General features: G+C 43.4%; 1 protein-coding gene across 3 annotated transcripts in view; it reads left to right on the top strand.

Annotated features, from left to right (window-relative positions):
• The first annotated feature begins 4,384 nt into the window (after positions 1-4,384).
• Positions 4,385-27,835, top strand: part of LOC109878867 (protein FAM168A-like) — a 48,631-nt gene continuing 25,180 nt past the window's right edge. For 2 of the 3 annotated variants that reach the window (XM_031791194.1, XM_031791193.1), the window contains exon 1: positions 4,385-4,571. The gene's annotated coding sequence lies outside the window, so the exon portion shown is untranslated. The remainder of the gene's footprint in view (positions 4,572-27,835) is intronic. The other variant, XM_031791192.1, reaches the window with a different exon arrangement.

Raw genomic sequence — 27,835 nt, 5'->3', positions numbered from 1 at the left:
GAGCTACAGGATGCAAACTTCTGCCTGAAGAAGCTGGCCTTAGCTTTCCTGACTGACTGCGTGTATTGGTTCCGGACTTCCCTGAACAGTTGCATATCACGGGGACTATTCGATGCTATTGCAGTCCGCCACAGGATGTTTTTGTGCTGGTCGAGGGCAGTCAGGTCTGGGGTGAACCAAGGGCTGTATCTGTTCTTAGTTCTGCATTTTCTGAACGGAGCATGCTTATCTAAAATGGTGAGGAAGTTACTTTTAAAGAATGACCAGGCATCCTCAACTGACGGGATGAGGTCAATGTCCTTCCAGGATACCCGGGCCAGGTCGATTAGAAAGGCCTGCTCACAGAAGTGTTTAAGGGAGCGTTTGACAGTGATGAGGGGTGGTCGTTTGACTGCGGCTCCGTAGCGGATACAGGCAATGAGGCAGTGATCGCTGAGATCCTGGTTGAAGACAGCGGAGGTGTATTTGGAGGGCCAGTTGGTCAGGATGACGTCTATGAGGGTGCCCTTGTTTACAGAGTTAGGGTTGTACCTGGTGGGTTCCTTGATGATTTGTGTGAGATTGAGGGCATCTAGCTTAGATTGTAGGACTGGCGGGGTGTTAAGCATATCCCAGTTTAGGTCACCTAACAGAACAAACTCTGAAGCTAGATGGGGGGCGATCAATTCACAAATGGTGTCCAAGGCACAGCTGGGAGCTGAGGGGGGTCGGTAGCAGGCGGCAACCGTGAGTGACTTATTTCTGGAGAGAGTAATTTTCAAAATTAGTAGTTCGAACTGTTTGGGTATGGACCTGGAAAGTATGATATTACTTTGCAGGCTATCTCTGCAGTACACTGCAACTCCTCCCCCTTTGGCAGTTCTATCTTGACGGAAGATGTTATAGTTGGGTATGGAAATCTCTGAATTTTTGGTGGCCTTCCTGAGCCAGGATTCAGACACAGCAAGGACATCAGGGTTAGCAGAGTGTGCTAAAGCAGTGAGTAAAACAAACTTAGGGAGGAGGCTTCTGATGTTGACATGCATGAAACCAAGGCTTTTTCGATCACAGAAGTCAACAAATGAGGGTGCCTGGGGACATGCAGGGCCTGGGTTTACCTCCACATCACCCGCGGAACAGAGAAGGAGTAGTATGAGGGTGCGGCTAAAGGCTATCAAAACTGGTCGCCTAGAGCGTTGGGGACAGAGAATAAGAGGAGCAGGTTTCTGGGCATGGTAGAATATATTCAGGGCATAATGTGCAGACAGGGGTATGGTGGGGTGCGGGTACAGCGGAGGTAAGCCCAGGCACTGGGTGATGATGAGAGAGGTTGTATCTCTGGACATGCTGGTAGTAATGGGTGAGGTCACCGCATGTGTGGGAGGTGGGACAAAGGAGTTATCAGGGGTATGAAGAGTGGAACTAGGGGCTCCATTGTGAACTAAAACAATGATAACTAACCTGAAGAACAGTATACAAGGCATATTGACATTTGAGAGAGACATACAGCGAGGCATACAGTAATTACAGGTGTTGAATTGGGAAAGCTAGCTAAAACAGTAGGTGAGACAACAGCTAATCAGCTAGCACAACAACAGCAGGTAAAATGGCGTAGACTAGGCATCGGGGCCAACAGATAAAACAAACAAGCAGAATGGAGTACCGTGATTAATGGACAGTCCAGCGTGCATCAGCTATGTAGCCAAGAGGTCAGTGTCCAGGGGGCAGCGGTGGATGGGGCAGGGAAGCTGGACTGGCGAGTGTTATCCAGGTAAAAAAAACTAACATTGACTAAATAGCTTGTAGCTAGTTAGCTGGTTAGCTTCTGGAGGTTCTTGAGTGTGTTCTAAAAATATTTAAAAAATAATAGCGATTCCGTATCACATTGGGTGAGGCAGGTTTCCGGAAGGTATAAACAAATTAAAAGTCAAAAGAGATAGAAAGTAAATATGGGTCCAGTGAGAGTTTTGGGACGCGGCGATTCAGGCGGTTAGCAGGCCTGTGCTAATAAGCTAACAGTTTGTAGGCCCGGGCTAGACAAGGTAGCAGTTAGCGGACCGGAGCTGGACAAGCTAGCAGTTAGCAGGCCGAATTAGCAAGCAGGGAGATAGCGAGGGCTAGAGAGTTAGCCTTTGGGGGACGTCGCGATGGGGTGAGTCTGTTTATTCCTCTTCATGCGGTGACATCGATAGACCGGTCGTGGGCCCGGGTATTGTAGCTCAGGAGTATGCTACGGTGGTAGCACAGGTGCGCAGGCCGGGCTAGTTTCAAGCTAAGTGGGTGGAAACGCTAGCCAGGAGTAATCATCCGGGGTTGCGGTTTAGCTAGATAGCTAGTTGTGAAGATCCAGCTGAAAAATCCAGCTGAAAAAATTTCCGTTTGCGGTGGGAATCCGGGGATGAAAAATAAATAGGTCCGTTATGCTCTGGTTAGAGTCGCGTTGTTCGAACTGGCGAGAGCTTTGACTCTGTACTGGTAGACCCTGTATATAGTCTCCACATTGACTCTGTACTGGTAGACCCTGTATATAGTCTCCACATAGACTCTGTACCGGTACCCCCTGTATATAGTCTCCACATTGACTCTGTATATAGCCTCCACATTGACTCTGTACCGGTACCCCCTGCATATAGCCTCCACATTGACTCTGTACTGGTAGACCCTGTATATAGCCTCCACATTGACTCTGTACCGGTACCCCCTGTATATAGTCTCCACATTGACTCTGTACCGGTACTGCCTGTATATAGTCTCCACATTGACTCTGTACTGGTACCCCCTGTATATAGCCTCCACATTGACTCTGTACTGGTAGACCCTGTATATACTCTCCACATGGACTCTGTACCGGTACCCCCTGTATATAGCCTCCACATTGACTCTGTACTGGTAGACCCTGTATATAGTCTCCACATTGACTCTGTACTGGTACCCCCTGTATATTGCCTCCACATTGACTCTGTATAGAGTCTCCACATTGACTCTGTACCGCTACCCCCTGTATATAGCCTCCACATTGACTCTGTACTGGTAGACCCTGTATATACTCTCCACATGGACTCTGTACCGGTACCCCCTGTATATAGCCTCACTACTGTTATTTTACTGCTGCTCTTTCATTATTTGTTACTTTTATTTTTTTACTTATATTTTTTACTTCACACTTACTTTTCTTAAAACTGCATTGTTGGTTAAGGGCTTGGTAAGTAAACATTTCACGGTAAGGTCTACCTACACCTGTTGTATTGGGTGCATATGACAAATACAATTTTACTTGGTATGTTAGCTAGTTACCTAACGTTAGTTGGCTACTAACACATCAAACTTGCCAGGCAGTATATTAAGTGTCTGATATCTAACTAACTACCCAAGGAAGAAGAAGAACAAAGCAAGAACCGTGGTCAGGAAAAGAAGCACCTCAAGACGAAGAAGCTGCTTCATAAGTGGGATGCTCTGTTGAGCGCTACATCCCGAGGAGTTCGTGCTGATTGTACAGAGATTGTGACAGCCGGTTAAATGGCGTCCCTTGAGAAGGCAAGAACAAGATGTATGTCAGGAGAAGTGCAGTATATTTAGAATACAGAGGAGGAATGGGGGGGGGGAAAGACAGGCAGAGGAGGTCTAAGAGAGAGAGGGAGGAAGAGAGTGAGCTTTAGTCAGTTAAAAATGGTGGGGAAAAGGGAGATGGTTTGCTGAAGAAGAATGGTAGAAAGTGTAAGCAGAGTGAGCTGAAGACCGGAGGAGAAATGGAAGTGAATGATGTCCAAGTATAAGAGGTGGTAGGTGTGGTGAAGTTCTCAGGTGTGGTGAAGTTCTCAGGTGTGGTGAAGTTCTCGGGAGCCCGAGGCTTGCACCAGGGGTCAGGATAAAGATGAGTCTATGACAGTAGGAGTGAAGTTTTTGGACCCTTGCCTTTTGACTGACCTATTTGTGGTTTCTGGGTGGATGAAAACAGAGTTGGGTGCTGTGGAATCAGTGAGGGTAACCAGAAGTGGTCTTGTGATAATTGTTTGGATATATAAGTTAGCCCATATGAGCTTTTGTGCCGAATACATTATGTTGTGACAAGTGTCAAGTTTATGGGCATGTTGCAGCAATGTGTTGGAGGGAGGATCCTAGGTGTGGGAAGTGTGCAGAAGGGCATGAGACAAAGGAATGTGTAGCATTGGGGAAAGTAGTGGTATGTGTTCATTGTAGGGGTGCCCATGGGCCTGGGAATCAGAAATGTTGTGTGCGAGAGAGGCAGGTTGAACTTGTCTTCAAAATTAGTTACTTCCAAACTAATATAGTTATACTCACGTTAAAGCTGAAGTTGTAGTTCTAGAGGCGGTGTAATTTTGCGAGCCTGAAAAGCCCATCAACGTTCAATGTTTGCCTGCTGCTGGCCCCTCGCTCCCCCCAGTCCCCCATCCCTCCCTCTCTCGGCATCCCCATCCCCCATTCCGCGGTGTTCCCAACGCCGCTGCAAGCTCGAAATCGCTGTAGTGAGAAGCTAGAGCGCCGACACCGTATACATTGCCAGTGCCAACGAGTTTGAAGATACCTGAACAAAATAAGGAATTTAGAGAGCAACATTTGTCAATCAGACATTGGTAAGGATCACCCGCTAAATATTGTTGTTGTGTCATCTATACTCTTTCCCCCTTTTCCCGTCAATTGTCCGACACGGATATGGCATGGTACTCGGAAAATACAATGATGATGGAGGATAGCTAGCATTAGCGAGCTAGCTAGCCTAGTTGGTGGACAAAAATAACATTTCAGTGATGGACTTGATAGCTTGGTGTGACGAAATGTAATGCATTTCCTCCATCGCTTGAGATAAAATAGCTAGTCAATCTAGTTATCGATTGACAGATTGTACGAGAAGGGACAGTGTGTGACTGATGCAACTATGTTAGTAAACGTGATGGGATACAGTATGATGGCGTTGGAATTGTCTAGTGCCTTGCTAGTTTTCAATAACTAGTCACGCATTTTTCATTCCACGCAGCGCAGTAAAGAGCAGAGTGGTTTTTCAAAATGGTGTCTAAAGCTTATGTGCCCATTTTTGTCAAACCATCTCTGTTCTGTTTAATAATGTTGGAATGTAACTCGCTTAAACCATTGCTGTGGATGTTTTTTTGATCTAAATCACTTTCCCAAAGCGCTTTGTCAAAAATTAAATGTAATTTTTGTTTGCCGTTCTCAAACCAGCAATAACTGAAGTGGCCATTGCGTTGTTCTCATTTAACCTGGTGTTGTTGAGATTTAACAAGGCAATCAGCAATTTTTCAGATGCGTGTTAAAAGAGAATCGTGAACAGCCCGAATCCTTTCTGGATTATTGTATTGATGTGAGCCTAATCTGCGAATTTCGGATTATCCGGTTTATAATAGGGATTTATCGCTGGTTTTGTGACTACTGGCTGGTGTTATAACCCGTGTGGGAATTTGTGCAATCAATCACGACAGTCATAATAATTAGGACATGTAAATGTTGTCTATATATGGTTGAATAACTATGCCGTGTTATAACGTTATTACTTATCACTGAAAATCATTCATGGCCAAGCAGTATTGACAACACAGGCGTCTAGCTATCGCAAAGTAAGTGGGACAATTAATGTCATTGTGCCTTTTATTCATAACTGCATACCTCGACACAAAGTAAAGACCCTGTATTAACAGCCATTAAAATATTCGCTACAGAGAAAGGAACGGAACTCAAACTACAATGATTTAACCCGATAAAGCCTGAAACCACGTGTAGGCCTACCTTTGTGTGCTTGAGTTATAAACTGTTGTATGCTTGAATGGTAAACAGCTCAAACAATGCAGCCATAAAACTGTCACAGGGAGGCAGAATAAGGGCCTACAGGACTGCGGACGGGAATAGACTGCACCGCTGTCTGATCGTTCTGCTTGTGAATAGGACCAGTGGATCAGTTCCATCGTCCCATCAGAGGCAGCATTATTACTTAGACCTCTTTGTGTATTGAATGAATGCTAAGCTGTCAAGGACTGAAAGATGTGTATTTGAAGAGCTTTATGACTTCAGAACATTTATTGTTGATGTCTTGTTTTGATCTCTAGGGTTGTGTGTTTTGATATTAGAGTGGCAGGTCGATTTTGAAATAGGCTAAATCGTCAATATCTGTAGAAATGATTTGACAGAAGTGTTAACAGAATGTTCATTCCAGTTTATCTCAATTATGTCCTTTGACTGCTTGTTAATCTTTAGGTGAAACGATGCTGTCATTGGGTGTCAGTGTCCTCAGCATAATTTGTTGTAGTGCAAGATTAGTGTGCTTCTTGACTCGTTGTTTGTGTGTGTGTGTGTGTGTGTGTGTGTGTGTGTGTTAAACATCTCTCGGTGTGTGTGTGCCAGGATCAAACAATCCTGTGTGTCTTTCTGTTCTCGTGGCGGAGGTGCCAGAGTGGAAGCTGGGCCACGAGTGCATTTCTCTGTGGTCTCACTCTCAACTATCTGTGTGTGTGGCCCTAGTTCTGATCCAGGATAATTTGTTTCCTGTGTTATTCCTTTTATACCTGGAAATAAACCCACGGCTAGTCCAGTCAGGTGTCACAACGTGTACTGGCCCACCTCTCTGCCTTGTTATCTCTTGCCCTACCTGACAGTGCTGCTTCTTCTTGGTGACAATCACTCATCGGCCTGTGTAGTATCTGCCAAATCAGAGTTTTAATAGAAAATGCCTCTATGTCCTCTTACCTTGAGAGTAGAGGTCGACCGATTTAATCGGAATGGCCGATTAATTAGGGTCGATATCAAGTTTTCATAACAATTTTACATTTTTTTATATTTTTTTATAACTTTATTTAACTAGGCAAGTCAGTTAAGAACACATTCTTATTTTCAATGACAGCCTAGGAACGGTGGGTTAACTGCCTTGTTCAGGGGCAGATTTTCACCTTGTCAGCTCAGGGGTTCTAATCTTGCAACCTTACAGTTAACAAGTCCAACGCTCTAACCATTGCACTCCACGAGTAGCCTGCCTGTTACGCGAATGCAGTAGAAGCCAAGGTAAGTTGCTAGCTAGCATTAAACTTATCTTATAAAAAACAATCAATCATAATCACTGGTTATAACTACTAATCCAGGTTAGCAGGCAATATTAACCAGGTGAAATTGTGTCATTTCTCTTGCGTTCATTGCACGCAGAGTCAGGGTATATGCAACAGTTTGGGCTGCCTGGCTCATTGCGAAATAATTTGCCAGAATTTACGTAATTATTACATAACATTGAAGGTTGTGCAATGTAACAAGAATATTTAGACTTATGGATGCCACACGTTAGATAAAATACCGAACGGTTCTGTATTTCACTGAAATAATAAACGTTTAGTTTTTGAAATGATAGTTTCCGGATTCGACCATATTAATGACCAAAGGCTCGTATTTCTGTGTGTTATAATGTTATAATTAAGTCTGATTTGATAGAGCAGTCTGACTGAGCAGCAGCAGGCTCGTAATCATTCATTCAAACCGCACTTTCTTGCGTTTTGCCAGCAGCTCTTCATAAGCACAGCGCTGTTTATGACTTCAAGCCTACCAGCCTATAGGCTGGTGTAACCAAAGTGAAATGGCTAGCTAGTTAGCTGCGTGTGCGCTAATACTGTTTCAAACGTCACTCGCTCTGAGACTTGGAGTAGATATTCCCCTTGCGCTGCAAGGGCCGCGGCTTTTGAGGAGCTATGGGTAACGCCGCTTCGAGGGTGGCTGTTGTCGATGTGTTCCTGGTTCGATCCCAAATAGGGGCGAGGAGAGGGACGGAAGCTATACTGTTACACTGGCAATACTATAGTGCCTATAAGAACATCCAATAGTCAAAGGTTAATGAAATACAAATGGTATAGAGAGAAATAGTCCTATAAATACTATATTAACTACAACCTAAAACCTCTTACCTTGGAATATTGAAGTCTCATGTTAAAAGGAACCACAAACTTTCATATGTTCTCATGTTCTGAGCAAGGAACTTAAACTTTTGCTTTTTTACATGGCACATATTGCACTTTTACTTTCTTCTCCAACACTTTGTTTTTGCATTATTTAAACCAAATTGAACATGTTTCATTATTTATTTGAGGCTAAATAGATTTTATTGATGTATTATATTAAGTCAAAATAAGTGTTCATTCACTATTGTTGTAATTGTCATTATTACAAATAAATAAATACAAATCGGCCGATTAATTGGTATCGGCTTTGAAAAATCATAATCGGTCGACCTCTACTCGTGAGAGGTCAGTTCTGGCCTAGACCATATTCTCTGTAGTATCCCCAAAAGGTGAGCTTGTCCGACCAGACGGACAGAGGTGCTGAAGTCCAAGGCCAGGTCTGTGAGTCAGTCATGCTGTCCAGCCATGCTGTGACCAGTTGGCTTGTCGTCTGTTTAGTCTGCTCTCTGAGACACTACTACAGAGCGGTGTGTGTCTAGGGACTCCCTCTATTTTCTCTGGTAACACCAACTACATCCTGGTACATCCCTTAGGAAAATGTGGCGCTGGACAACATGATGAGAAGATTTTTAATTTACCGGCTATTTGAGAAATGTACCAGACACGTATTCATTAGTGCATCCACCCACAGTGATCACAATGACAGAATTCACATGTAGATTATGGTAATTATTCTGAACAAAAACATGCAACTCCTGTAATGAAGCAGCCAATGAAACAGCATTTTCAAACATTTGCCTAAATGTAATTGGCAGGGAAAGGGGAAAAACAGCATTCTAAACAGCACGGTAGATGTTAGAGAAAGATGGTAGATCTAAAGATACAACAACTAGGATGGGTTGCTCATTTGGTAGGGCTGACCCCATGTAGTTGACAGGTCGATTGACTGGGCGATAGGCTGTTGGTCGACCAGTCACTTTTTAGTCGAGCAGTTGCAACAACAAAAAATGTTATACAAAATGTATGGCACATGTCTTGATTGACGCCTGTCTTGAGTGATGCCAGTCTCAGTGGACTAGTCCATTGTGGAGACCACGGGGGTGGTTCACCAGTAGTAGATTTACTGTTAATTCCCATAATTTCTCATCCTCAATGTTTGTTTGGTTACTGTAATTTCTGTTGATGCATTCAATATATTATTATTCATCTTTTATAGTTCTCATTGTCAGAGTGGATATGTTGTTTGCAGAGTGCACAATCTAGATACAATGCTATTTAATATCAAATAAATTGACAACAGACTTACAGCACGCTCATAGGGAACAAGCACAGCTCTGATGATTGGCTGAGAGAAGTTGATAATACAAATATTGTGGGGGCTGTTTTGTTAGACTTTAGTGTGGCTTTTGGCATTATCGATCATAGTCTGCTGCTGGAACACCTTGTGTTATGGCTTTACACCACCTGCTATACCGTGGATAAAGAGCTACCTGTCTAACAGAACACAGAGGGGCCTTCCTAGTGGCACAGTGGTCTAAGGCACTGCATCGCAGTGCTAGAGGCTTCTCTACAGATCTGGGTTTGATCCCAGGCTGTGTCGCAGCCGGCCGAGACGGGGAGACCCATGAGGCGGCGCACAATTGGTCCAGCATTGTCCGGGTTAGGGGAGGGTTTGGCTCAGCATCGTCCGGGTTAGGGGAGGGTTTGGCCCAGCATCGTCCGGTTAGGGGAGGGTTTGGCCAGCCGGGATGTCCTTGTCCCATCGCGCTCTAGTGATTCCTTGTGGTTGGCCGGGCGCGTGCACGATGACTTCGGTCGCCAGTTGTATAGTGTTGCAGGTTCAAATCCCGAGCTGACAAGGTACAAATCTGTCGTTCTGCCCATGAACAGGCAGTTAACCCACTGTTCCTAGGCTGTCATTGAAAATAAGATTTTTTTCTTAATTAACTGACTTGCCTAGTTAAATAAAGGTAAAAAATAAAATTAAAAGCGAGCACTGTGACAAGAAGCAGCGTGTTTTGTGTTTTGGAGGACCCACGGCTCGAGACCTTCGCCTCTCCCGAGTCCGTACGGGAGTTGCAGCGATGAGACGAGACTATAACTACCAGTTGTGGAGATAAAGGGGTCAAAAATAAGACCGAACACAGAGGGTGTTGTTTATTGGAAGCCTCTCCAACATAATCCCGGTGGAATCAGGAATTCCCCAGGGTGGCTGTCTAGGCTGAGTAAAGACGGGATGTCTATTAGAGGCCGACCGTTTATGGTTTTTCAACGCCGATACCAATTATTGGAGGACCAAAAAAATCCGATACCGATTAAATGTTTTATTTGTAAAAATGACAATTACAACAATACTGAATGAACACTTATTTTAACTTAATATAATACATCAATAAAAATCAATTTAGCCTCAAATAAATAATGAAACATGTTCAATTTGGTTTAAATAATGCAAAAACAAAGTGTTGGAGAAGAAAGTAAAAGTGCAATATGTGCTATGTAAGAAAGCTAACGTTTCAGTTCCTTGCTCAGAACATGAGAACATATGAAAGCTGGTGGTTCCTTTTAACATGAGACTTCAATATTCCAAGGTAAGAGGTTTTAGGTTGTAGTTAATATAGTATTTATTGGACTATTTCTCTCTATACCATTTGTATTTCATATAACTTTTGACTATTGGATGTTCTTATAGGCACTTTAGTATTGCCAGTGTAACAGTATAGCTTCCGTCCCTCACCTCGCCCCTACCTGGGCTCGAAACAGGAACACATCGACAACAGCCACCCTCGAAGCAGCGTTACCCATCGATCCACAAAATTCGTGGCCCTTGCAGCGCAAGGGGAATAACTACTCCACGTGTCAGAGCGAGTGACGTTTGAAACGTTATTAGCGCGCACCCAGCTAACTAGCTAGCCATTTTACATTGGTTACATCAGCCTAATCTCGGGAGTTGATAAGCTTGAAGTCATAAACAGCTCTATGCGTGAAGCATTGCAAAGAGCTGCTGGCCAAACGCACGAAAGTGCTGGTTGAATGAATGCTTACGAGCCTGCTGGTGCCTACCACCTCTCAGTCAGACTGCTCTGTCAAATATCAAATCATAGACTTAATTATAACATAATAACACACAGAAATACGAGCCTTTGGTCATTAATATGGTCGAATCCGGAAACTATCATCTCAAACAAAACGTTTATTATTTCAGTGAAATATGGAACCGTTCGGTATTTTATCATAAGTCTAAATATTGCTGTTACATTGCACAACCTTCAATGTTATGTCATAATTACGTAAAATTCGGACAAATTAGTTCGCAATGAGCCAGGCGGCCCAAACTGTTGCATATACCCTGACTCTGCGTGAAATGAACACAAGACAAGTGACACAATTTCACCTGGTTAATATTGCCTGCTAACCTGGATTTCTTTTAGCTAAATATGCAGGTTTAAAAATATATACTTCTGTGTATTGATTTTAAGAAAGGCATTGGTGTTTATGGTTAGGTACAGTCGTGCAACGATTGTGCTTTTTTCTCAAATGCGCTTTTGTTAAATCACCCCCCCGTTTGGTGAAGTTGGCTGTCTTTGTTAGGAAGAAACAGTCTTCACACAATTCGCAACGAGCCAGGCGGCCCAAACTGCTCAATATACCCTGACCTTGTTGCAAGAGAAGTGACACAATTTACCTAGTTAAAAGAAATTCACGTTAGCAGGCAATATTAACTAAATATGCAGGTTTAAAAAATATATACTTGTGTATTGATTTTAAGAAAGGCATTGATGTTTATGGTTAGGTCCACGTTGGAGCAACGACAGTCCTTTTTCGCGAATGCGCACCGCATCGATTATGTGCAACGCAGGACACGCTAGATAAACTAGTAATATCATCAACCATGTGTAGTTAACTAGTGATTATGATTGATTGATGATTGTTTTTTATAAGATAAGTTTAATGCTAGCTAGCAACTTACCTTGGCTTCTTACTGCATTCATGTACAGAGAAGGGTATGTGAGGAAGTCTTTCATAGGCAGCACGCGTGGCAAAAGGCCTCGATGATTATTGAGTTGCAGCTGTCGGTGAAAAACATTTTTTTATATTTGTGAAGATAATGTGTCTTGAGTATAATTTTAAAAGTTGACCCAAGAAGAAGGGTAGGGGCGTGTGGCGAAGTTAGCCTATAGGCAGGCGGGTCTCGTTCCAGAATGCATGAGCTCAGCTCTCCAGAATCCACTCAGCTTGTCTCCCACCAATTCTTGCGCATTTGTTGTTTCATGTGAATTGTTAGCCCTCTTTATTGTTTTTGATCAATTCCCCATTACATATGTCACCAGTAGTAAATGTACTGTTAATCCCTGTCATTTGGTTACATTTCTGTTCATGTATTTGTATTATTAATTAGGCCTACAGTCATTGTAGCCTACAGTCATTGTAGCCTACAGTCATTGTAGCCTACAGTCATTGTAGCCTACAGTCATTGTAGCCGACAGTCATTGTAGCCTACAGTCATTGTAGCCTACAGTCATTGTAGCCGACAGTCATTGTAGCCGACAGTCATTGTAGCCTACAGTCATTGTAGCCGACAGTCATTGTAGCCTACAGTCATTGTAGCCTACAGTCATTGTAGCCTACAGTCATTGTAGCCTACAGTCATTGTAGCCTACAGTCATTGTAGCCGACAGTCATTGTAGCCTACAGTCATTGTAGCCTACAGTCATTGTAGCCTACAGTCATTGTAGCCGACAGTCATTGTGGCCTACAGTCATTGTAGCCGACAGTCATTGTAGCCTACAGTCATTGTAGCCTACAGTCATTGTAGCCGACAGTCATTGTAGCCGACAGTCATTGTAGCCGACAGTCATTGTAGCCTACAGTCATTGTAGCCTACAGTCATTGTAGCCTACAGTCATTGTAGCCTACAGTCATTGTAGCCTACAGTCATTGTAGCCTACAGTCATTGTGGCCTACAGTCATTGTAGCCTACAGTCATTGTAGCCTACAGTCATTGTGGCCTACAGTCATTGTGGCCTACAGTCATTGTAGCCTACAGTCATTGTGGCCTACAGTCATTGTGGCCTACAGTCATTGTGGCCTACAGTCATTGTAGCCTACAGTCATTGTAGCCTACAGTCATTGTAGCCTACAGTCATTGTGGCCTACAGTCATTGTGGCCTACAGTCATTGTAGCCTACAGTCATTGTGGCCTACAGTCATTGTGGCCTACAGTCATTGTGGCCTACAGTCATTGTGGCCTACAGTCATTGTGGCCTACAGTCATTGTGGCCTACAGTCATTGTAGCCTACAGTCATTGTAGCCGACAGTCATTGTAGCCGACAGTCATTGTAGCCTACAGTCATTGTAGCCTACAGTCATTGTAGCCTACAGTCATTGTAGCCTACGTCATTGTGGCCTACAGTCATTGTGGCCTACAGTCATTGTGGCCTACAGTCATTGTAGCCTACAGTCATTGTAGCCTACAGTCATTGTAGCCTACAGTCATTGTAGCCTACAGTCATTGTGGCCTACAGTCATTGTGGCCTACAGTCATTGTAGCCTACAGTCATTGTAGCCTACAGTCATTGTGGCCTACAGTCATTGTAGCCTACAGTCATTGTAGCCTACAGTCATTGTAACCTACAGTCATTGTAGCCTACAGTCATTGTGGCCTACAGTCATTGTGGCCTACAGTCATTGTGGCCTACAGTCATTGTGGCCTACAGTCATTGTGGCCTACAGTCATTGTGGCCTACAGTCATTGTAGCCGACAGTCATTGTAGCCGACAGTCATTGTAGCCGACAGTCATTGTGGCCGACAGTCATTGTGGCCGACAGTCATTGTGGCCTACAGTCATTGTAGCCTACAGTCATTGTAGCCTACAGTCATTGTAGCCTACAGTCATTGTAGCCTACAGTCATTGTAGCCTACAGTCATTGTGGCCTACAGTCATTGTAGCCTACAGTCATTGTAGCCTACAGTCATTGTAGCCTACAGTCATTGTAGCCGACAGTCATTGTAGCCTACAGTCATTGTAGCCTACAGTCATTGTAGCCGACAGTCATTGTGGCCGACAGTCATTGTAGCCTACAGTCATTGTAGCCTACAGTCATTGTAGCCTACAGTCATTGTAGCCGACAGTCATTGTAGCCTACAGTCATTGTAGCCTACAGTCATTGTAGCCTACAGTCATTGTAGCCTACAGTCATTGTAGCCTACAGTCATTGTGGCCGACAGTCATTGTGGCCTACAGTCATTGTGGCCTACAGTCATTGTAGCCTACAGTCATTGTAGCCTACAGTCATTGTAGCCTACAGTCATTGTAGCCTACAGTCATTGTGGCCTACAGTCATTGTAGCCTACAGTCATTGTAGCCTACAGTCATTGTAGCCTACAGTCATTGTAGCCTACAGTCATTGTAGCCGACAGTCATTGTAGCCTACAGTCATTGTAGCCTACAGTCATTGTAGCCGACAGTCATTGTGGCCTACAGTCATTGTGGCCGACAGTCATTGTAGCCTACAGTCATTGTAGCCTACAGTCATTGTAGCCTACAGTCATTGTAGCCGACAGTCATTGTAGCCTACAGTCATTGTAGCCTACAGTCATTGTAGCCTACAGTCATTGTAGCCTACAGTCATTGTAGCCTACAGTCATTGTGGCCGACAGTCATTGTGGCCTACAGTCATTGTAGCCTACAGTCATTGTAGCCTACAGTCATTGTAGCCTACAGTCATTGTAGCCTACAGTCATTGTAGCCTACAGTCATTGTGGCCTACAGTCATTGTAGCCTACAGTCATTGTAGCCTACAGTCATTGTAGCCTACAGTCATTGTAGCCTACAGTCATTGTAGCCGACAGTCATTGTAGCCTACAGTCATTGTAGCCTACAGTCATTGTAGCCGACAGTCATTGTGGCCTACAGTCATTGTAGCCGACAGTCATTGTAGCCTACAGTCATTGTAGCCTACAGTCATTGTAGCCTACAGTCATTGTAGCCGACAGTCATTGTAGCCTACAGTCATTGTAGCCTACAGTCATTGTAGCCTACAGTCATTGTAGCCTACAGTCATTGTAGCCTACAGTCATTGTGGCCTACAGTCATTGTAGCCTACAGTCATTGTGGCCTACAGTCATTGTGGCCTACAGTCATTGTGGCCTACAGTCATTGTGGCCTACAGTCATTGTGGCCTACAGTCATTGTGGCCTACAGTCATTGTAGCCTACAGTCATTGTAGCCTACAGTCATTGTAGCCTACAGTCATTGTGGCCTACAGTCATTGTGGCCTACAGTCATTGTAGCCTACAGTCATTGTGGCCTACAGTCATTGTGGCCTACAGTCATTGTGGCCTACAGTCATTGTAGCCTACAGTCATTGTGGCCTACAGTCATTGTAGCCTACAGTCATTGTAGCCTACAGTCATTGTGGCCTACAGTCATTGTGGCCTACAGTCATTGTGGCCTACAGTCATTGTGGCCTACAGTCATTGTGGCCTACAGTCATTGTAGCGTTCTCGGAGTGGAAACGTTGTTTGCAGAGTTCACAACCTGCTACACTTGTGACAACGTGAGTTTTGGTTTATTTCATACCACGAGTTGTCCATTTTCTCATTGTCTTTTGTTTGTAGAGCTCCATATGAGCATGGGTCTGGTTTCTCTGTCTGGTTAATGATGAATAATGAGTGCATGCCCCTGAGCACGCGTAGCCTACCTGGCCTACTGCTCACAAATGTAGGAAAGTGCCCATTTTGGGATGTTTGATTTCTGATTGGCTTAGTCACCACATCCACCACTAATAAGCTGAGCTTCTCACTCATTATTTCTTCATCTCACAAAGTCTGCTTTTTTTAACATCCATTGCGAATTCCCTCCTAATAGGTCCTCACCGTAGCCCTATTTCTGAGTACCATGTGCTCATTTATGCTATTTAGCCCACCAATGGGCAGCAGGTAACCTAGTGGTTAGAGCATTGGACTTGTAACCGAAAGGTTGCGAGATCAAATCCCCGAGCTGACAAGGTAAAAATCTGTCGTTCTGCCCCTGAACAAGGCAGTTAACCCACTGTTTCTAGGCCGTCATTGAAAATAAGAACTTGCTCTTAACTGACTTGCCTAGTTAAATAGAAAATGATTAGGGTGTATCAATGCGTCCATATGGCAGAGGCTGGTGCTTTAGTTGATTGTTAGGTTTTATATTTTTATCATTTAATGAAGATTTTTAGGATTAACCACGTGACACTGATTTTGAGGATCGAAAAACCTTATTATTGAAATAAAATAGTTCCACAAAAACGCACATATGAAAATCATAACAGACTGGTAGGAATGGTAGAAATGGTAGAAATGGTAGGATAAATTCTTTATAAAATAATTGCCTACACCTTTCGATGGTCGGATTTTCAATCAATGAAGTATGTTTTGAAAATGCATACGGCCTCCAGCTCATATTATGAAGTGGTGGGTGAAACACTGATGGCCGACCTAATGTTGTTTTTCCTCCCGGACCGGATACAATTTATGGAATGTTCATTTTTATTTACCGGCCGGCAATTACCGCCTAACGGAATCCCTGAATCAGGACACCGCCGTAAGCTTAAAGAATATGAATATTGATGTTAGTCTAGACCCCAGTTTTTAAAGAACCAAGAGTTCATATTTGATTCACACGCTTCTGCCTCACCCTCATTCATGTTCTCTGGGGGAGCCATGTTGGCTCCCAGTATTTTTTTTTGCAGGCCCACAGGCCCAGCCCTGGGCTGGTCTAAGTGGAAGCCATCTAGGGGCCTGTTTGATTTATAATTGATTAGTGCAGCTCCATGTCATCTTCTTTAGCTGTTCTTCCCAGAATATGACAGCTTCAGGCTCCCTGCTGTTCCAAACAGGAATAAAATAGCTCACCTCTTGAATCAAACCAAATCCAAGTTTATTGGTTGTGTACACAGATGTTATCGCAGGTGCAGCGAAAGGCTTGTTTCTAGCTGTACCCTAGCAATACAAAACAATATGCACATCATCCAAAAAGGAAGTAAAAAGAAGGAAATTAAGAAATATCGGACACGAGCAGAGTCCGGAATATATATAATACACAAACCTTAACCCCGAAGTGTGTTTTTTTTCTTCTTCCAGTGGTAGCTGTTAGCATGTAGCTATGCACATTACCAGGCTAGGAACAGCTGCTCTCTCTGTTATTGTTGTTCCCCGAGGGCCACCGCACGCACAGCTGAGTCTGGGATCAGGTGTGTTACACTTAATCGTGACCCCCTCGTATGTCCAATCATGTGGTTCTGTGACATGGTAGTTGTGTGAATTAGAGCTCTGACACAAAGAAAGGTGTCGATCACTCAGGATGCCTGTAGGAATTTAAAGATCACTACATCTGTTTTTCTGTGTTTGTTCAGTGTGATTGTCCTGTGAAGAATAGTCTTTACAAATGGAGGTAGTGATCTGCTGAATGGAAGGCTTAGGGGAAGAATGGGCTTCTCACAACCAAGGGACCAAAAACACTCAACATCAACCATTTTAAAACTAAGGGCTGTTCGGTGAAGACACTCCCATTTCCCTTGCCCCAGACACACACACACACACTCCAGAGTCGCACCCAGCCTAAAATATGCTTGTGTGACCATCGTTGAACAACATGACCAACGATAGTCACACAAGCATATTTCAGGCTGGATGTGACTCTGGAATCCAGTTTAGCCTCTGAGAGGTCCACGGATTTACCGTTCAGAGACCCTTTCATAGGTCTTCCTGCTGCTGGTGCTGTGTACTCTGACACACACACACACACACACACACACACACACACACACACACACACACACACACATAGTCATACTCTGACACACACATAGTCATACTCTGACACACACACACATAGTCATACTCTGACACACACACACATGCACACACACGCATAGTCATACTCTGACACACACACACATAGTCATACTCTGACACACACACACACACATTGTCATACTCTGACACACACATAGTCATACTCTGACACACACACACACACACACACACATAGTCATACTCTGACACACACACTCATACTCTGACACACACACACACACACACAGTCATACTCTGACACACACACATAGTCATACTCTGACACACACACACACACACACATAGTCATACTCTGACACACACACACACACAGTCATACTCTGACACACACACACACACACACACACAGTCATACTCTGACACACACACTTATACTCTGACACACACACTGATACTCTGACACACACACACACACACACACACACACACACAGTCATACTCTGACACACACACATAGTCATACTCTGACACACACACATAGTCATACTCTGACACACACACATAGCCATACTCTGACACACACACACACACACACATAGTCATACTCTGACACACACACACACACACACAGTCATACTCTGACACACACACACACACACACACACACACACACACACACACACACACAGTCATACTCTGACACACACACTTATACTCTGACACACACACTGATACTCTGACACACACACACACACACACACACACACACAGTCATACTCTGACACACACACATAGTCATACTCTGACACACACACATAGTCATACTCTGACACACACACATAGCCATACTCTGACACACACACACACACACACACATAGTCATACTCTGACACACACACACACACACACACAGTCATACTCTGACACACACACACACACACACACACACACAGTCATACTCTGACACACACACTTATACTCTGACACACACACTGATACTCTGACACACACACACACTCATAGTCATACTCTGACACACTCATAGTCATACTCTGACACACACACAGTCATACTCTGACACACACACACTCATACTCTGACACACACACACTCATACTCTGACACACACACACTCATAGTCATACTCTGACACACACACACACACACACACTCATACTCTGACACCTACACTTATACTCTGACACACACACACACACACAGTCATACTCTGACACACTCATACTCTGACACACACACACTCATACTCTGACCCCCCCCCCCCACACACACACAGTCATACTCTGACACACACAGACATAGTCATACTCTGACACACACACACACACACACACACACACTCATACTCTGACACACACCCTCATAGTCATACTCTGACACACACACACACACACACATTCAGTCATACTCTGACACACACACACACTCATACTCGGGGACACACACTCATACTCTGACACACACACACACACACACTCATAGTCATACTCTGACACACACACTCAGTCATACCCTGACACACACACACACCCACTCATAGTCTGACACACACACACACACACACACACACACACACTCAGTCATACTCTGACACACACTCATACTCTCATACTCTGACACACACACACTCATAGTCATACTCTGACACACACACACACTCATAGTCATGCTCTGACACACACACACTCATACTCTGACACACACACACACACTCATGCTCTGACACACACACTCATAGTCATACTCTGATACACACACACACTCATAGTCATACTCTGACACACACACACACTCATAGTCATACTCTGACACACACACACACTCATAGTCATACTCTGACACACACACACTCCACTTTCTGTGGAGAAGTGAGAGGATAGGAGAGGTGGAGGTAGGTTTCTGTGGAGAAGTGAGAGGATAGGAGAGGTGGAGGTAGGTTTCTGTGGAGAAGTGAGAGGAGAGGAGAGGTGGAGGTAGGTTTCTGTGGAGAAGTGAGAGGAGAGGAGAGGTGGAGGTAGGTTTCTGTGGAGAAGTGAGAGGAGAGGAGAGGTGGAGGTAGGTTTCTGTGGAGAAGTGAGAGGAGAGGAGAGGTGGAGGTAGGTTTCTGTGGAGAAGTGAGAGGAGAGGAGAGGTGGAGGTAGGTTTCTGTGGAGAAGTGAGAGGAGAGGAGAGGTGGAGGTAGGTTTCTGTGGAGAAGTGAGAGGAGAGGAGCGGTGGAGGTAGGTTTCTGTGGAGAAATGAGAGGAGAGGAGAGGTGGAGGTAGGTTTCTGTGGCGAAATGAGAGGAGAGGAGAGGTGGAGGTAGGTTTCTGTGGAGAAGTGAGAGGAGAGGTGGAGGTAGGTTTCTGTGGAGAAGTGAGAGGAGAGGTGGAGGTAGGTTTCTGTGGAGAAATGAGAGGAGAGGTGGAGGTAGGTTTCTGTGGAGAGGTGGAGGTAGGTTTCTGTGGAGAGAGGAGAGGTGGAGTTAGGTTTCTGTGGAGAAATGAGAGGAGAGGAGAGGTGGAGGTAGGTTTCTGTGGAGAAGTGAGAGGAGAGGAGAGGTGGAGGTAGGTTTCTGTGGAGAAGTGAGAGGAGAGGTGGAGGTAGGTTTCTGTGGAGAAGTGAAAGGAGGTGGTGGAGGGAGGGAGAGGATGACTAAGTAAGAGGATGGTAGACAGAGAGAGAGGAGGAGAAAGGTGGTGGTGGAGGGAGGGAGAGGTTGACTAAATAAGAGGATGGTAGACAGAGAGAGAGGAGGAGAAAGGAGGTGGTGGAGGGAGGGAGAGGTTGACTAAATAAGAGGATGGTAGACAGAGAGAGAGGAGGAGAAAGGAGGTGGTGGAGGGAGAGGATGACTAAGTAAGAGGATGGTAGACAGAGAGAGAGGAGGAGAAAGGAGGTGGTGGAGGGAGGGAGAGGTTGACTAAATAAGAGGATGGTAGACAGAGAGAGAGGAGGAGAAACGAGGTGATGTTGATAAGGAGGAGGTGATGGTAGAATTCTGGGTAGACGTTTCACTCCATTTTACAAGAGGTTTTCCCCTGTTTCCTGACTACTGAATCTCTGGCCAATTAATGAACAATAAACTATCAATTAGTCTAACTACCAGAGAGAAAAGAAAAAACACCCTATTTAATGTTGGATTTGAGTGGCACCAGTAATGGTAGCAGACTATCTGTGTGTGTGTGTGTGTGGAGGTGTATTAGTGGTATCACAGTGGTTGGTTCCCACTGTGTTATTGAATTAGAAACACTGCAATTAGATTGTACTGACGACCTCCTCTATCAAGTGTGAGCCAGCCGTCACCATGGATACGGGGGAGGGGGGGGGGGGGGCAAACGGGAAGGAGAGAAACCGAAAGAGAGTATGGAAGGGATAAACAGAGGGCGGAATATATCTGATTGATTGAGGTTGAGTGGGTTCCAATCAGTGACTCAGCCACGCCATCTCTCTTCTTCACTTCCACTCTCACTCCTTCAATTCCAATCAATGACACTTAGCATGGAACCTGGGTTCTAGAGAACCAGACGGTGTGCAGGTTCAAGCCCAACATTAAAATGCACGAGTCAACTAATTGTGTGTGTGTGTGTGTGTGTGTGTGTGTGTGTGTGTGTGTGTGTGTGTGTCAGCGGCTGCCTCTGAACCTGTCCTTTGGCCAGCGGTAGCTAGTTAACCAGCGGGACTACACAGTGGAACACACAGGGTTCCCACCGAGTGACACAGACTCTTCTGGCCTCCTGTGCTGCTCCTGTGTTCCTCTCAGCAGTCAGCAGATGTATCATTTACACCTGGCCTTGTTTTCTCTCTCTCCCTCTCTCAATTTAAGGGGCTATATTGACATGGGAAACACATGTTTACATTAAATAGATGATAAACAAAAGTGAAATAAACAATACAAATTTGAACCGTAAACATTTTTTTTAATAAAAATGTGATAATTTATAATGACCTGGCCTGTGTCTCATAATGTACCTGCATTCAGAACCAGGCTGGTAATGTCTAGCCATCTCTTAAATTACCATGCCCTTGTGTTCTCACATTGATTTGGATAGATTTACTGTAATCGCAAAGAATGTATTTATTTATTTTACATTTTATTGCAGATTTCAAAGTGCCATGTATTATTTTCGGAGAAATCCTCGAGAGGGCACAATTTTTTTTAAACGTAACTTTTAAAAATGTATTTCACCTTTATTTAACCAGGTAGGCTAGTTGATAATACCTTTATTTAACCAGGTAGGCTAGTTGATAACACCTTTATTTAACCAGGTAGGCTAGTTGATAACACCGTTATTTAACCAGGTAGGCTAGTTGATAACACCTTTATTTAACCAGGTAGGCTAGTTGATAACACCGTTATTTAACCAGGTAGGCTAGTTGATAACACCTTTATTTAACCAGGTAGGCTAGTTGATAACACCTTTATTTAACCAGGTAGGCTAGTTGATAACACCTTTATTTAACCAGGTAGGCTAGTTGATAACACCTTTATTTAACCAGGTAGGCTAGTTGATAACACCTTTATTCAACCAGGTAGGCTAGTTGATAACACCTTTATTTAACCAGGTAGGCTAGTTGATAACACCTTTATTTAACCAAGTAGGCTAGTTGATAACACCTTTATTTAACCAGGTAGGCTAGTTGATAACACCTTTATTTAACCAGGTAGGCTAGTTGATAACACCTTTATTTAACCAGGTAGGCTAGTTGATAACACCTTTATTTAACCAGGTAGGCTAGTTGATAACACCTTTATTTAACCAGGTAGGCTAGTTGATAACACCTTTATTTAACCAGGTAGGCTAGTTGATAACACCTTTATTTAACCAGGTAGGCTAGTTGAAAACAAGTTCTCATTTACAACTGCGACCTGGCCAAGATAAACCAAAGCACTGCGACACAAACAACAACACAGAGTTACACATGGAATAAACAAACACAGTTAATAATACAATAGAAAAAGTCTATATACAATGTGTGCAAATGGGGTGAGATAAGGGAGGTAAGGCAATAAATAGGCCATAGTGGCGAAGTAATTACAATATAGCAATTAAACACTGGGGTGATAGATGTGCAGAAGATGAGTGTGCAAGTAGAGATACTGGGGTGCAAAGGAGCAAGATTAATAACAGTATGGAGATGAGGTAGTTGGATGGGATATTTACAGATGAGCTATGTACAGGTGCAGTGATCTGTGAGCTGCTCTGACAGCTGGTGCTTAAACTAGTGAGGGAGATATGAGTCTCCAGCTTCAGTGATTTTTGCAGTTCGTTCCAGTCATTGGCAGCAGAGAACTGGAAGGAAAGGTGGCCGAAGGAGGAATTGGCTTTGGAGGTGACCAGTGAAATATACCTGCTGGAGCACGTGCTATGGGTTGGTGCTGCTATGGTGACCAGTGAACTGAGATAAGGCAGGGCTTTACCTAGCAGAGACTTGTTGATGACCTGGAACCAGTGGGTTTGGCGACGAATATGAAGCGAGGGCCAGCCAACGAGAGCATACAGGTCGCAGTGGTGGGTAGTATATGGGGCTTTGGTGACAAAACGGATGTAGATTGTTGGAGGCTATTTTGTAAATGACATTGCTGAAGTCAAGGATCGGTAGGATGGTCAGTTTTACGAGGGTATGTTTTAGAGGTCGACCGATTTATGATTTTTCAATGCCGATACTGATTATTGGAGCACCAAAAAAAGCCGATACCGATTAATCGACCGATTTAAAAAAATTTTTTATAATAATAATAATTTAAAAACATTTTAAAAAATTAAAATTAATAATGACAATTACAACAATACTGAATGAACACTTTTTTAAAACTTAATACATCAATAAAAATCAATTTAGCCTCAAATAAATAATGAAACATGTTCAATTTGGTTTAAATAATGCAAAAACAAAGTGTTGGAGAAGAAAGTAAAAGTGCGATATGTGCCATGTAAGAAAGCTAACGTTTAAGTTCCTTGCTCAGAACATGAGAACATATGAAAGCTAGTAGTTCCTTTTAACATGAGTCTTCAATATTCCCAGGTAAGAAGTTTTAGGTTGTAGTTATTATAGGATACCCGGGCCATGTCGTTTAGAAAGTCTTGCTCGCTGAAGTGTTTTAGGGAGCGTTTGACAGTGATGAGGGGTGGACACTTAATAGAAAAAACAACAGAATTGGATGTTCTAAGTCCACAACAAAACCACATCAAGGGACCATTGTTTGAGAAAATCTGAGACAGTTACCTTTTAATTCCGATGCACACCAGCCAGACAGTTGTGTTTGGCTAGCTGTGTTTCTGCAGCTCGCTTGTGATGGACGTTTCAAAACAAATGGCCACTGGATTGATGTAAATAATCATGGCTCTGCCAGGTAGGCATAGGCTGCTTTGTAGTTACCTTTACATTGCATTTCATACATCTGAAAACGGTAATTCCGTCATTTGCATCACTAACGAACGTCTACACAAAGTAGTAGAAAGTAGTTGAAAAAGGCCGTCCCCATTTAGTCTATTGTTTGGTCAATAGGCTGTTGGTCGAGAATTGGCACATATATAAAAAAAACTGTGGCACACGAGACACCGGTCTGATTCATCTCCGTGGACTAATCCATTGTGGAGACCGCGAGGATGGTTCACCAGTAGTAGATTTACTGTTAATTGCCATCCTTTTTAATGTACAATGTTTATTTGGTTTCAGTCATTTCTGTTAATGTGTTCAATATTATCATTCCAGTCTTCCTGTTTTCATTGTCTGAGTGGACACTTTGTTTGCAGAGTGCACAACCTAAGCTACAATGTTTTTTACCCTTTTTTCTCCCCAATTTCAATCTTGTCTCATAGCTGCAACTCACCAACGGGCCCAGGAGGCGAAGGTCAATTCATGCGTCCTCCGAAACATGTCCCGCCAAACCGTGCTTTTTAACACTTGGCCGCTTAACCCGAAAGCCAGCTGCACCAATGTGTCTGAGGAAACGCCATTCAACTGACAACAGAGGTCAGCCTGCAGGCGCTCAGCCCGCCACAAGGAGTCGCTAGAGCGCGATGAGCCAAGTAAAGCCCCCCCCCCCGGCCAAACCCTCCCCCAACCCGAATGACGCTGGGCCAATTGTGTGCCCTCCTGTGGGACTCCCGGTCACGGCCAGTTGTGACACAGCCTGGGATCAAACCCGGGTCTGTAATGACGCCTCAAGAAATGCAATGCAGTGCCTTAGACCGCTGTGTCACTCAGGAGGCAGTTTTGGTTTATTTCGGCAAGCAAACAAAGTCTGTTTTTACAACCATTGAGAATAACAATAGTTCCTCAACGTAGCCTATTTGAAAAATCTTTCCAGCTCTCTCCCTTTCCATAACCAGTCATCATGAAATGGGAAAAAATGTCATGCTCTGATCCAGTGGAAACGTCATAAAATAGGCCTACCTGATTACTTATTGTCCCTTGCGCAAATAGTCTACAGCACTGTCTGTCTGTCTGAAGCTCACTGGCGCGGGAAACACTGAGTGCCCAGAATATGTTCTGCAAGTTTGCTAGTACAATTGAGCTGGACCAAGTTTATAGTTGTAACATTGTTTCAAGTTCCTTGCGGACAGGCCATGCTTATCCAATGTGATTTATAGGATATTTATTATTTCAGGATTTTTCTTCAGAAAGTTGGTTTATCTTTGGCAGTTGCACATTACCGTTTGAATAAATCACGATGATTAAAAAAAAGCTCATTGTGAAGCGAAATCTAATGTGAGCAGGTATAACATAGAACCTGAGAGTAATAGAATGGAAGTCTTTATAAAACAGGCTGCTGGTATCAATGACACGTGGAAGTCTTTATAAAACAATAGGCTGCTAGTATCAATGACACGTGGAAGTCTTTATAAAACAGGCTGCTAGTATCAATGACACGTGGAAGTCTTTATAAAACAGGCTGCTAGTATCAATGACACGTGGAAGTCTTTATAAAAACAGGCTGCTAGTATCAATGACACGTGGAAGTCTTTATAAAACAGGCTGCTAGTATCAATGACACGTGGAAGTCTTTATAAAACAGGCTGCTGGTATCAATGACACATGGAAGTATTTATAAAACAGGCTGCTGGTATCAATGACACGTGGAAGTCTTTATAAAACAGGCTGCTAGTATCAATGACACGTGGAAGTCTTTATAAAACAGGCTGCTAGTATCAATGACACGTGGAAGTCTTTATAAAACAGGCTGCTGGTATCAATGACACGTGGAAGTCTTTATAAAACAGGCTGCTAGTATCAATGACACGTGGAAGTCTTTATAAAACAGGCTGCTAGTATCAATGACACGTGGAAGTCTTTATAAAACAGGCTGCTGGTATCAATGACACATGGAAGTATTTATAAAACAGGCTGCTAGTATCAATGACACGTGGAAGTCTTTATAAAACAGGCTGCTAGTATCAATGACACGTGGAAGTCTTTATAAAACAATAGGCTGCTAGTATCAATGACACATGGAAGTATTTATAAAACAGGCTGCTAGTATCAATGACACGTGGAAGTCTTTATAAAACAGGCTGCTAGTATCAATGACACGTGGAAGTCTTTATAAAACAGGCTGCTAGTATCAATGACACGTGGAAGTCTTTATAAAACAGGCTGCTAGTATCAATGACACGTGGAAGTCTTTATAAAACAGGCTGCTAGTATCAATGACACGTGGAAGTCTTTATAAAACAGGCTGCTGGTATCAATGACACGTGGAAGTCTTTATAAAACAGGCTGCTAGTATCAATGACACGTGGAAGTCTTTATAAAACAGGCTGCTAGTATCAATGACACGTGGAAGTCTTTATAAAACAGGCTGCTAGTATCAATGACACGTGGAAGTCTTTATAAAACAGGCTGCTGGTATCAATGACACGTGGAAGTCTTTATAAAACAGGCTGCTAGTATCAATGACACATGGAAGTATTTATAAAACAGGCTGCTAGTATCAATGACACATGGAAGTATTTATAAAACAGGCTGCTGGTATCAATGACACATGGAAGTATTTATAAAACAGGCTGCTAGTATCAATGACACGTGGACGTCTTTATAAAACAGGCTGCTAGTATCAATGACACGTGGAAGTATTTATAAAACAATTGCCTCCACAGATTTGGTTTGATTTTGACAAGGCTATTTTGAAGCCAGGTTAAACATGCCTCATAATATGTATTAAAACGTTAAGTTGCTGTATGTTTTCAAAATGTATACTGCCTCCAGCTCATTGCAAACTGGTGTGTGACTCGCTGATGAAGCCTGCCTGTTGTTGACAATCCATTTTAATGGCGAATGGGAAGCACGCTTCAATTACAAGTTGAGAAATAAAAAATAATAGGTATTTTTAATCGTGGCCCAAAAACTATTTTTAACACACGATTGCATTTGTAATTGTTGCCCAATGATTGGGCTTAAAACCGCTGACAGATCCCCAATCTGTAGGCTCTGTATGATATGCACATGTGATAAATAATATACTTAAAGAATATATACAATCTAATGACACAAGATTATGCAAATGAACCCGTAGATCGCTAAGCGTCGATAAGCGTCGATAAGCATCGATAAGCGTCGATAAGCATCGATAAGCGTCGATAAGCGTCGATAAGCATCGATAAGCGTCGATAAGCGTCGATAAGCGTCGATAAGCATCGATAAGCGTCGATAAGCGTCGATAAGCGTCGATAAGCGTCGATACGCGTCGATAAGCGTCGATAAGCGTCGATAAGCGTCGATACGCGTCGATAAGCGTCGATAAGCATCGATAAGCATCGATAAGCGTGCCCGGTCAAATGCATTTACATCAACTGGTGTCTGCATCAATGACTTGGGGGAAAAACATCATTTCACAAGACATGTTTTCTTCTTCTCTGAAACTTGTCTGGCTAATGGAATCTACACATTGTAAAACATTTACTATACAAAGACAACGTAATAAAAACACACAACATTTACAAGCAGTTTAAGAAAAGCAATCTCATTCCTTTAGCTCATCTATTATGGTATGGTAGGATTTAAGTGTGAATAGTAGATTTGAAGTGTGAATGGTAGATTTACAAGTGTGCATGGTATGATTTTAGGTGTGAATGGTAGATTTACAAGTGTGCATGGTATGATTTTAGGTGTGAATGGTAGATGTACAAGTGTGCATGGTATGATTTTAGGTGTGAATGG

This window comes from Oncorhynchus kisutch, linkage group LG15 (assembly GCF_002021735.2).
Source record: "Oncorhynchus kisutch isolate 150728-3 linkage group LG15, Okis_V2, whole genome shotgun sequence".
NCBI classification, from domain to species: Eukaryota; Metazoa; Chordata; class Actinopteri; order Salmoniformes; family Salmonidae; genus Oncorhynchus; species Oncorhynchus kisutch.
This window is presented reverse-complemented; position numbering and strand designations above follow the sequence as displayed.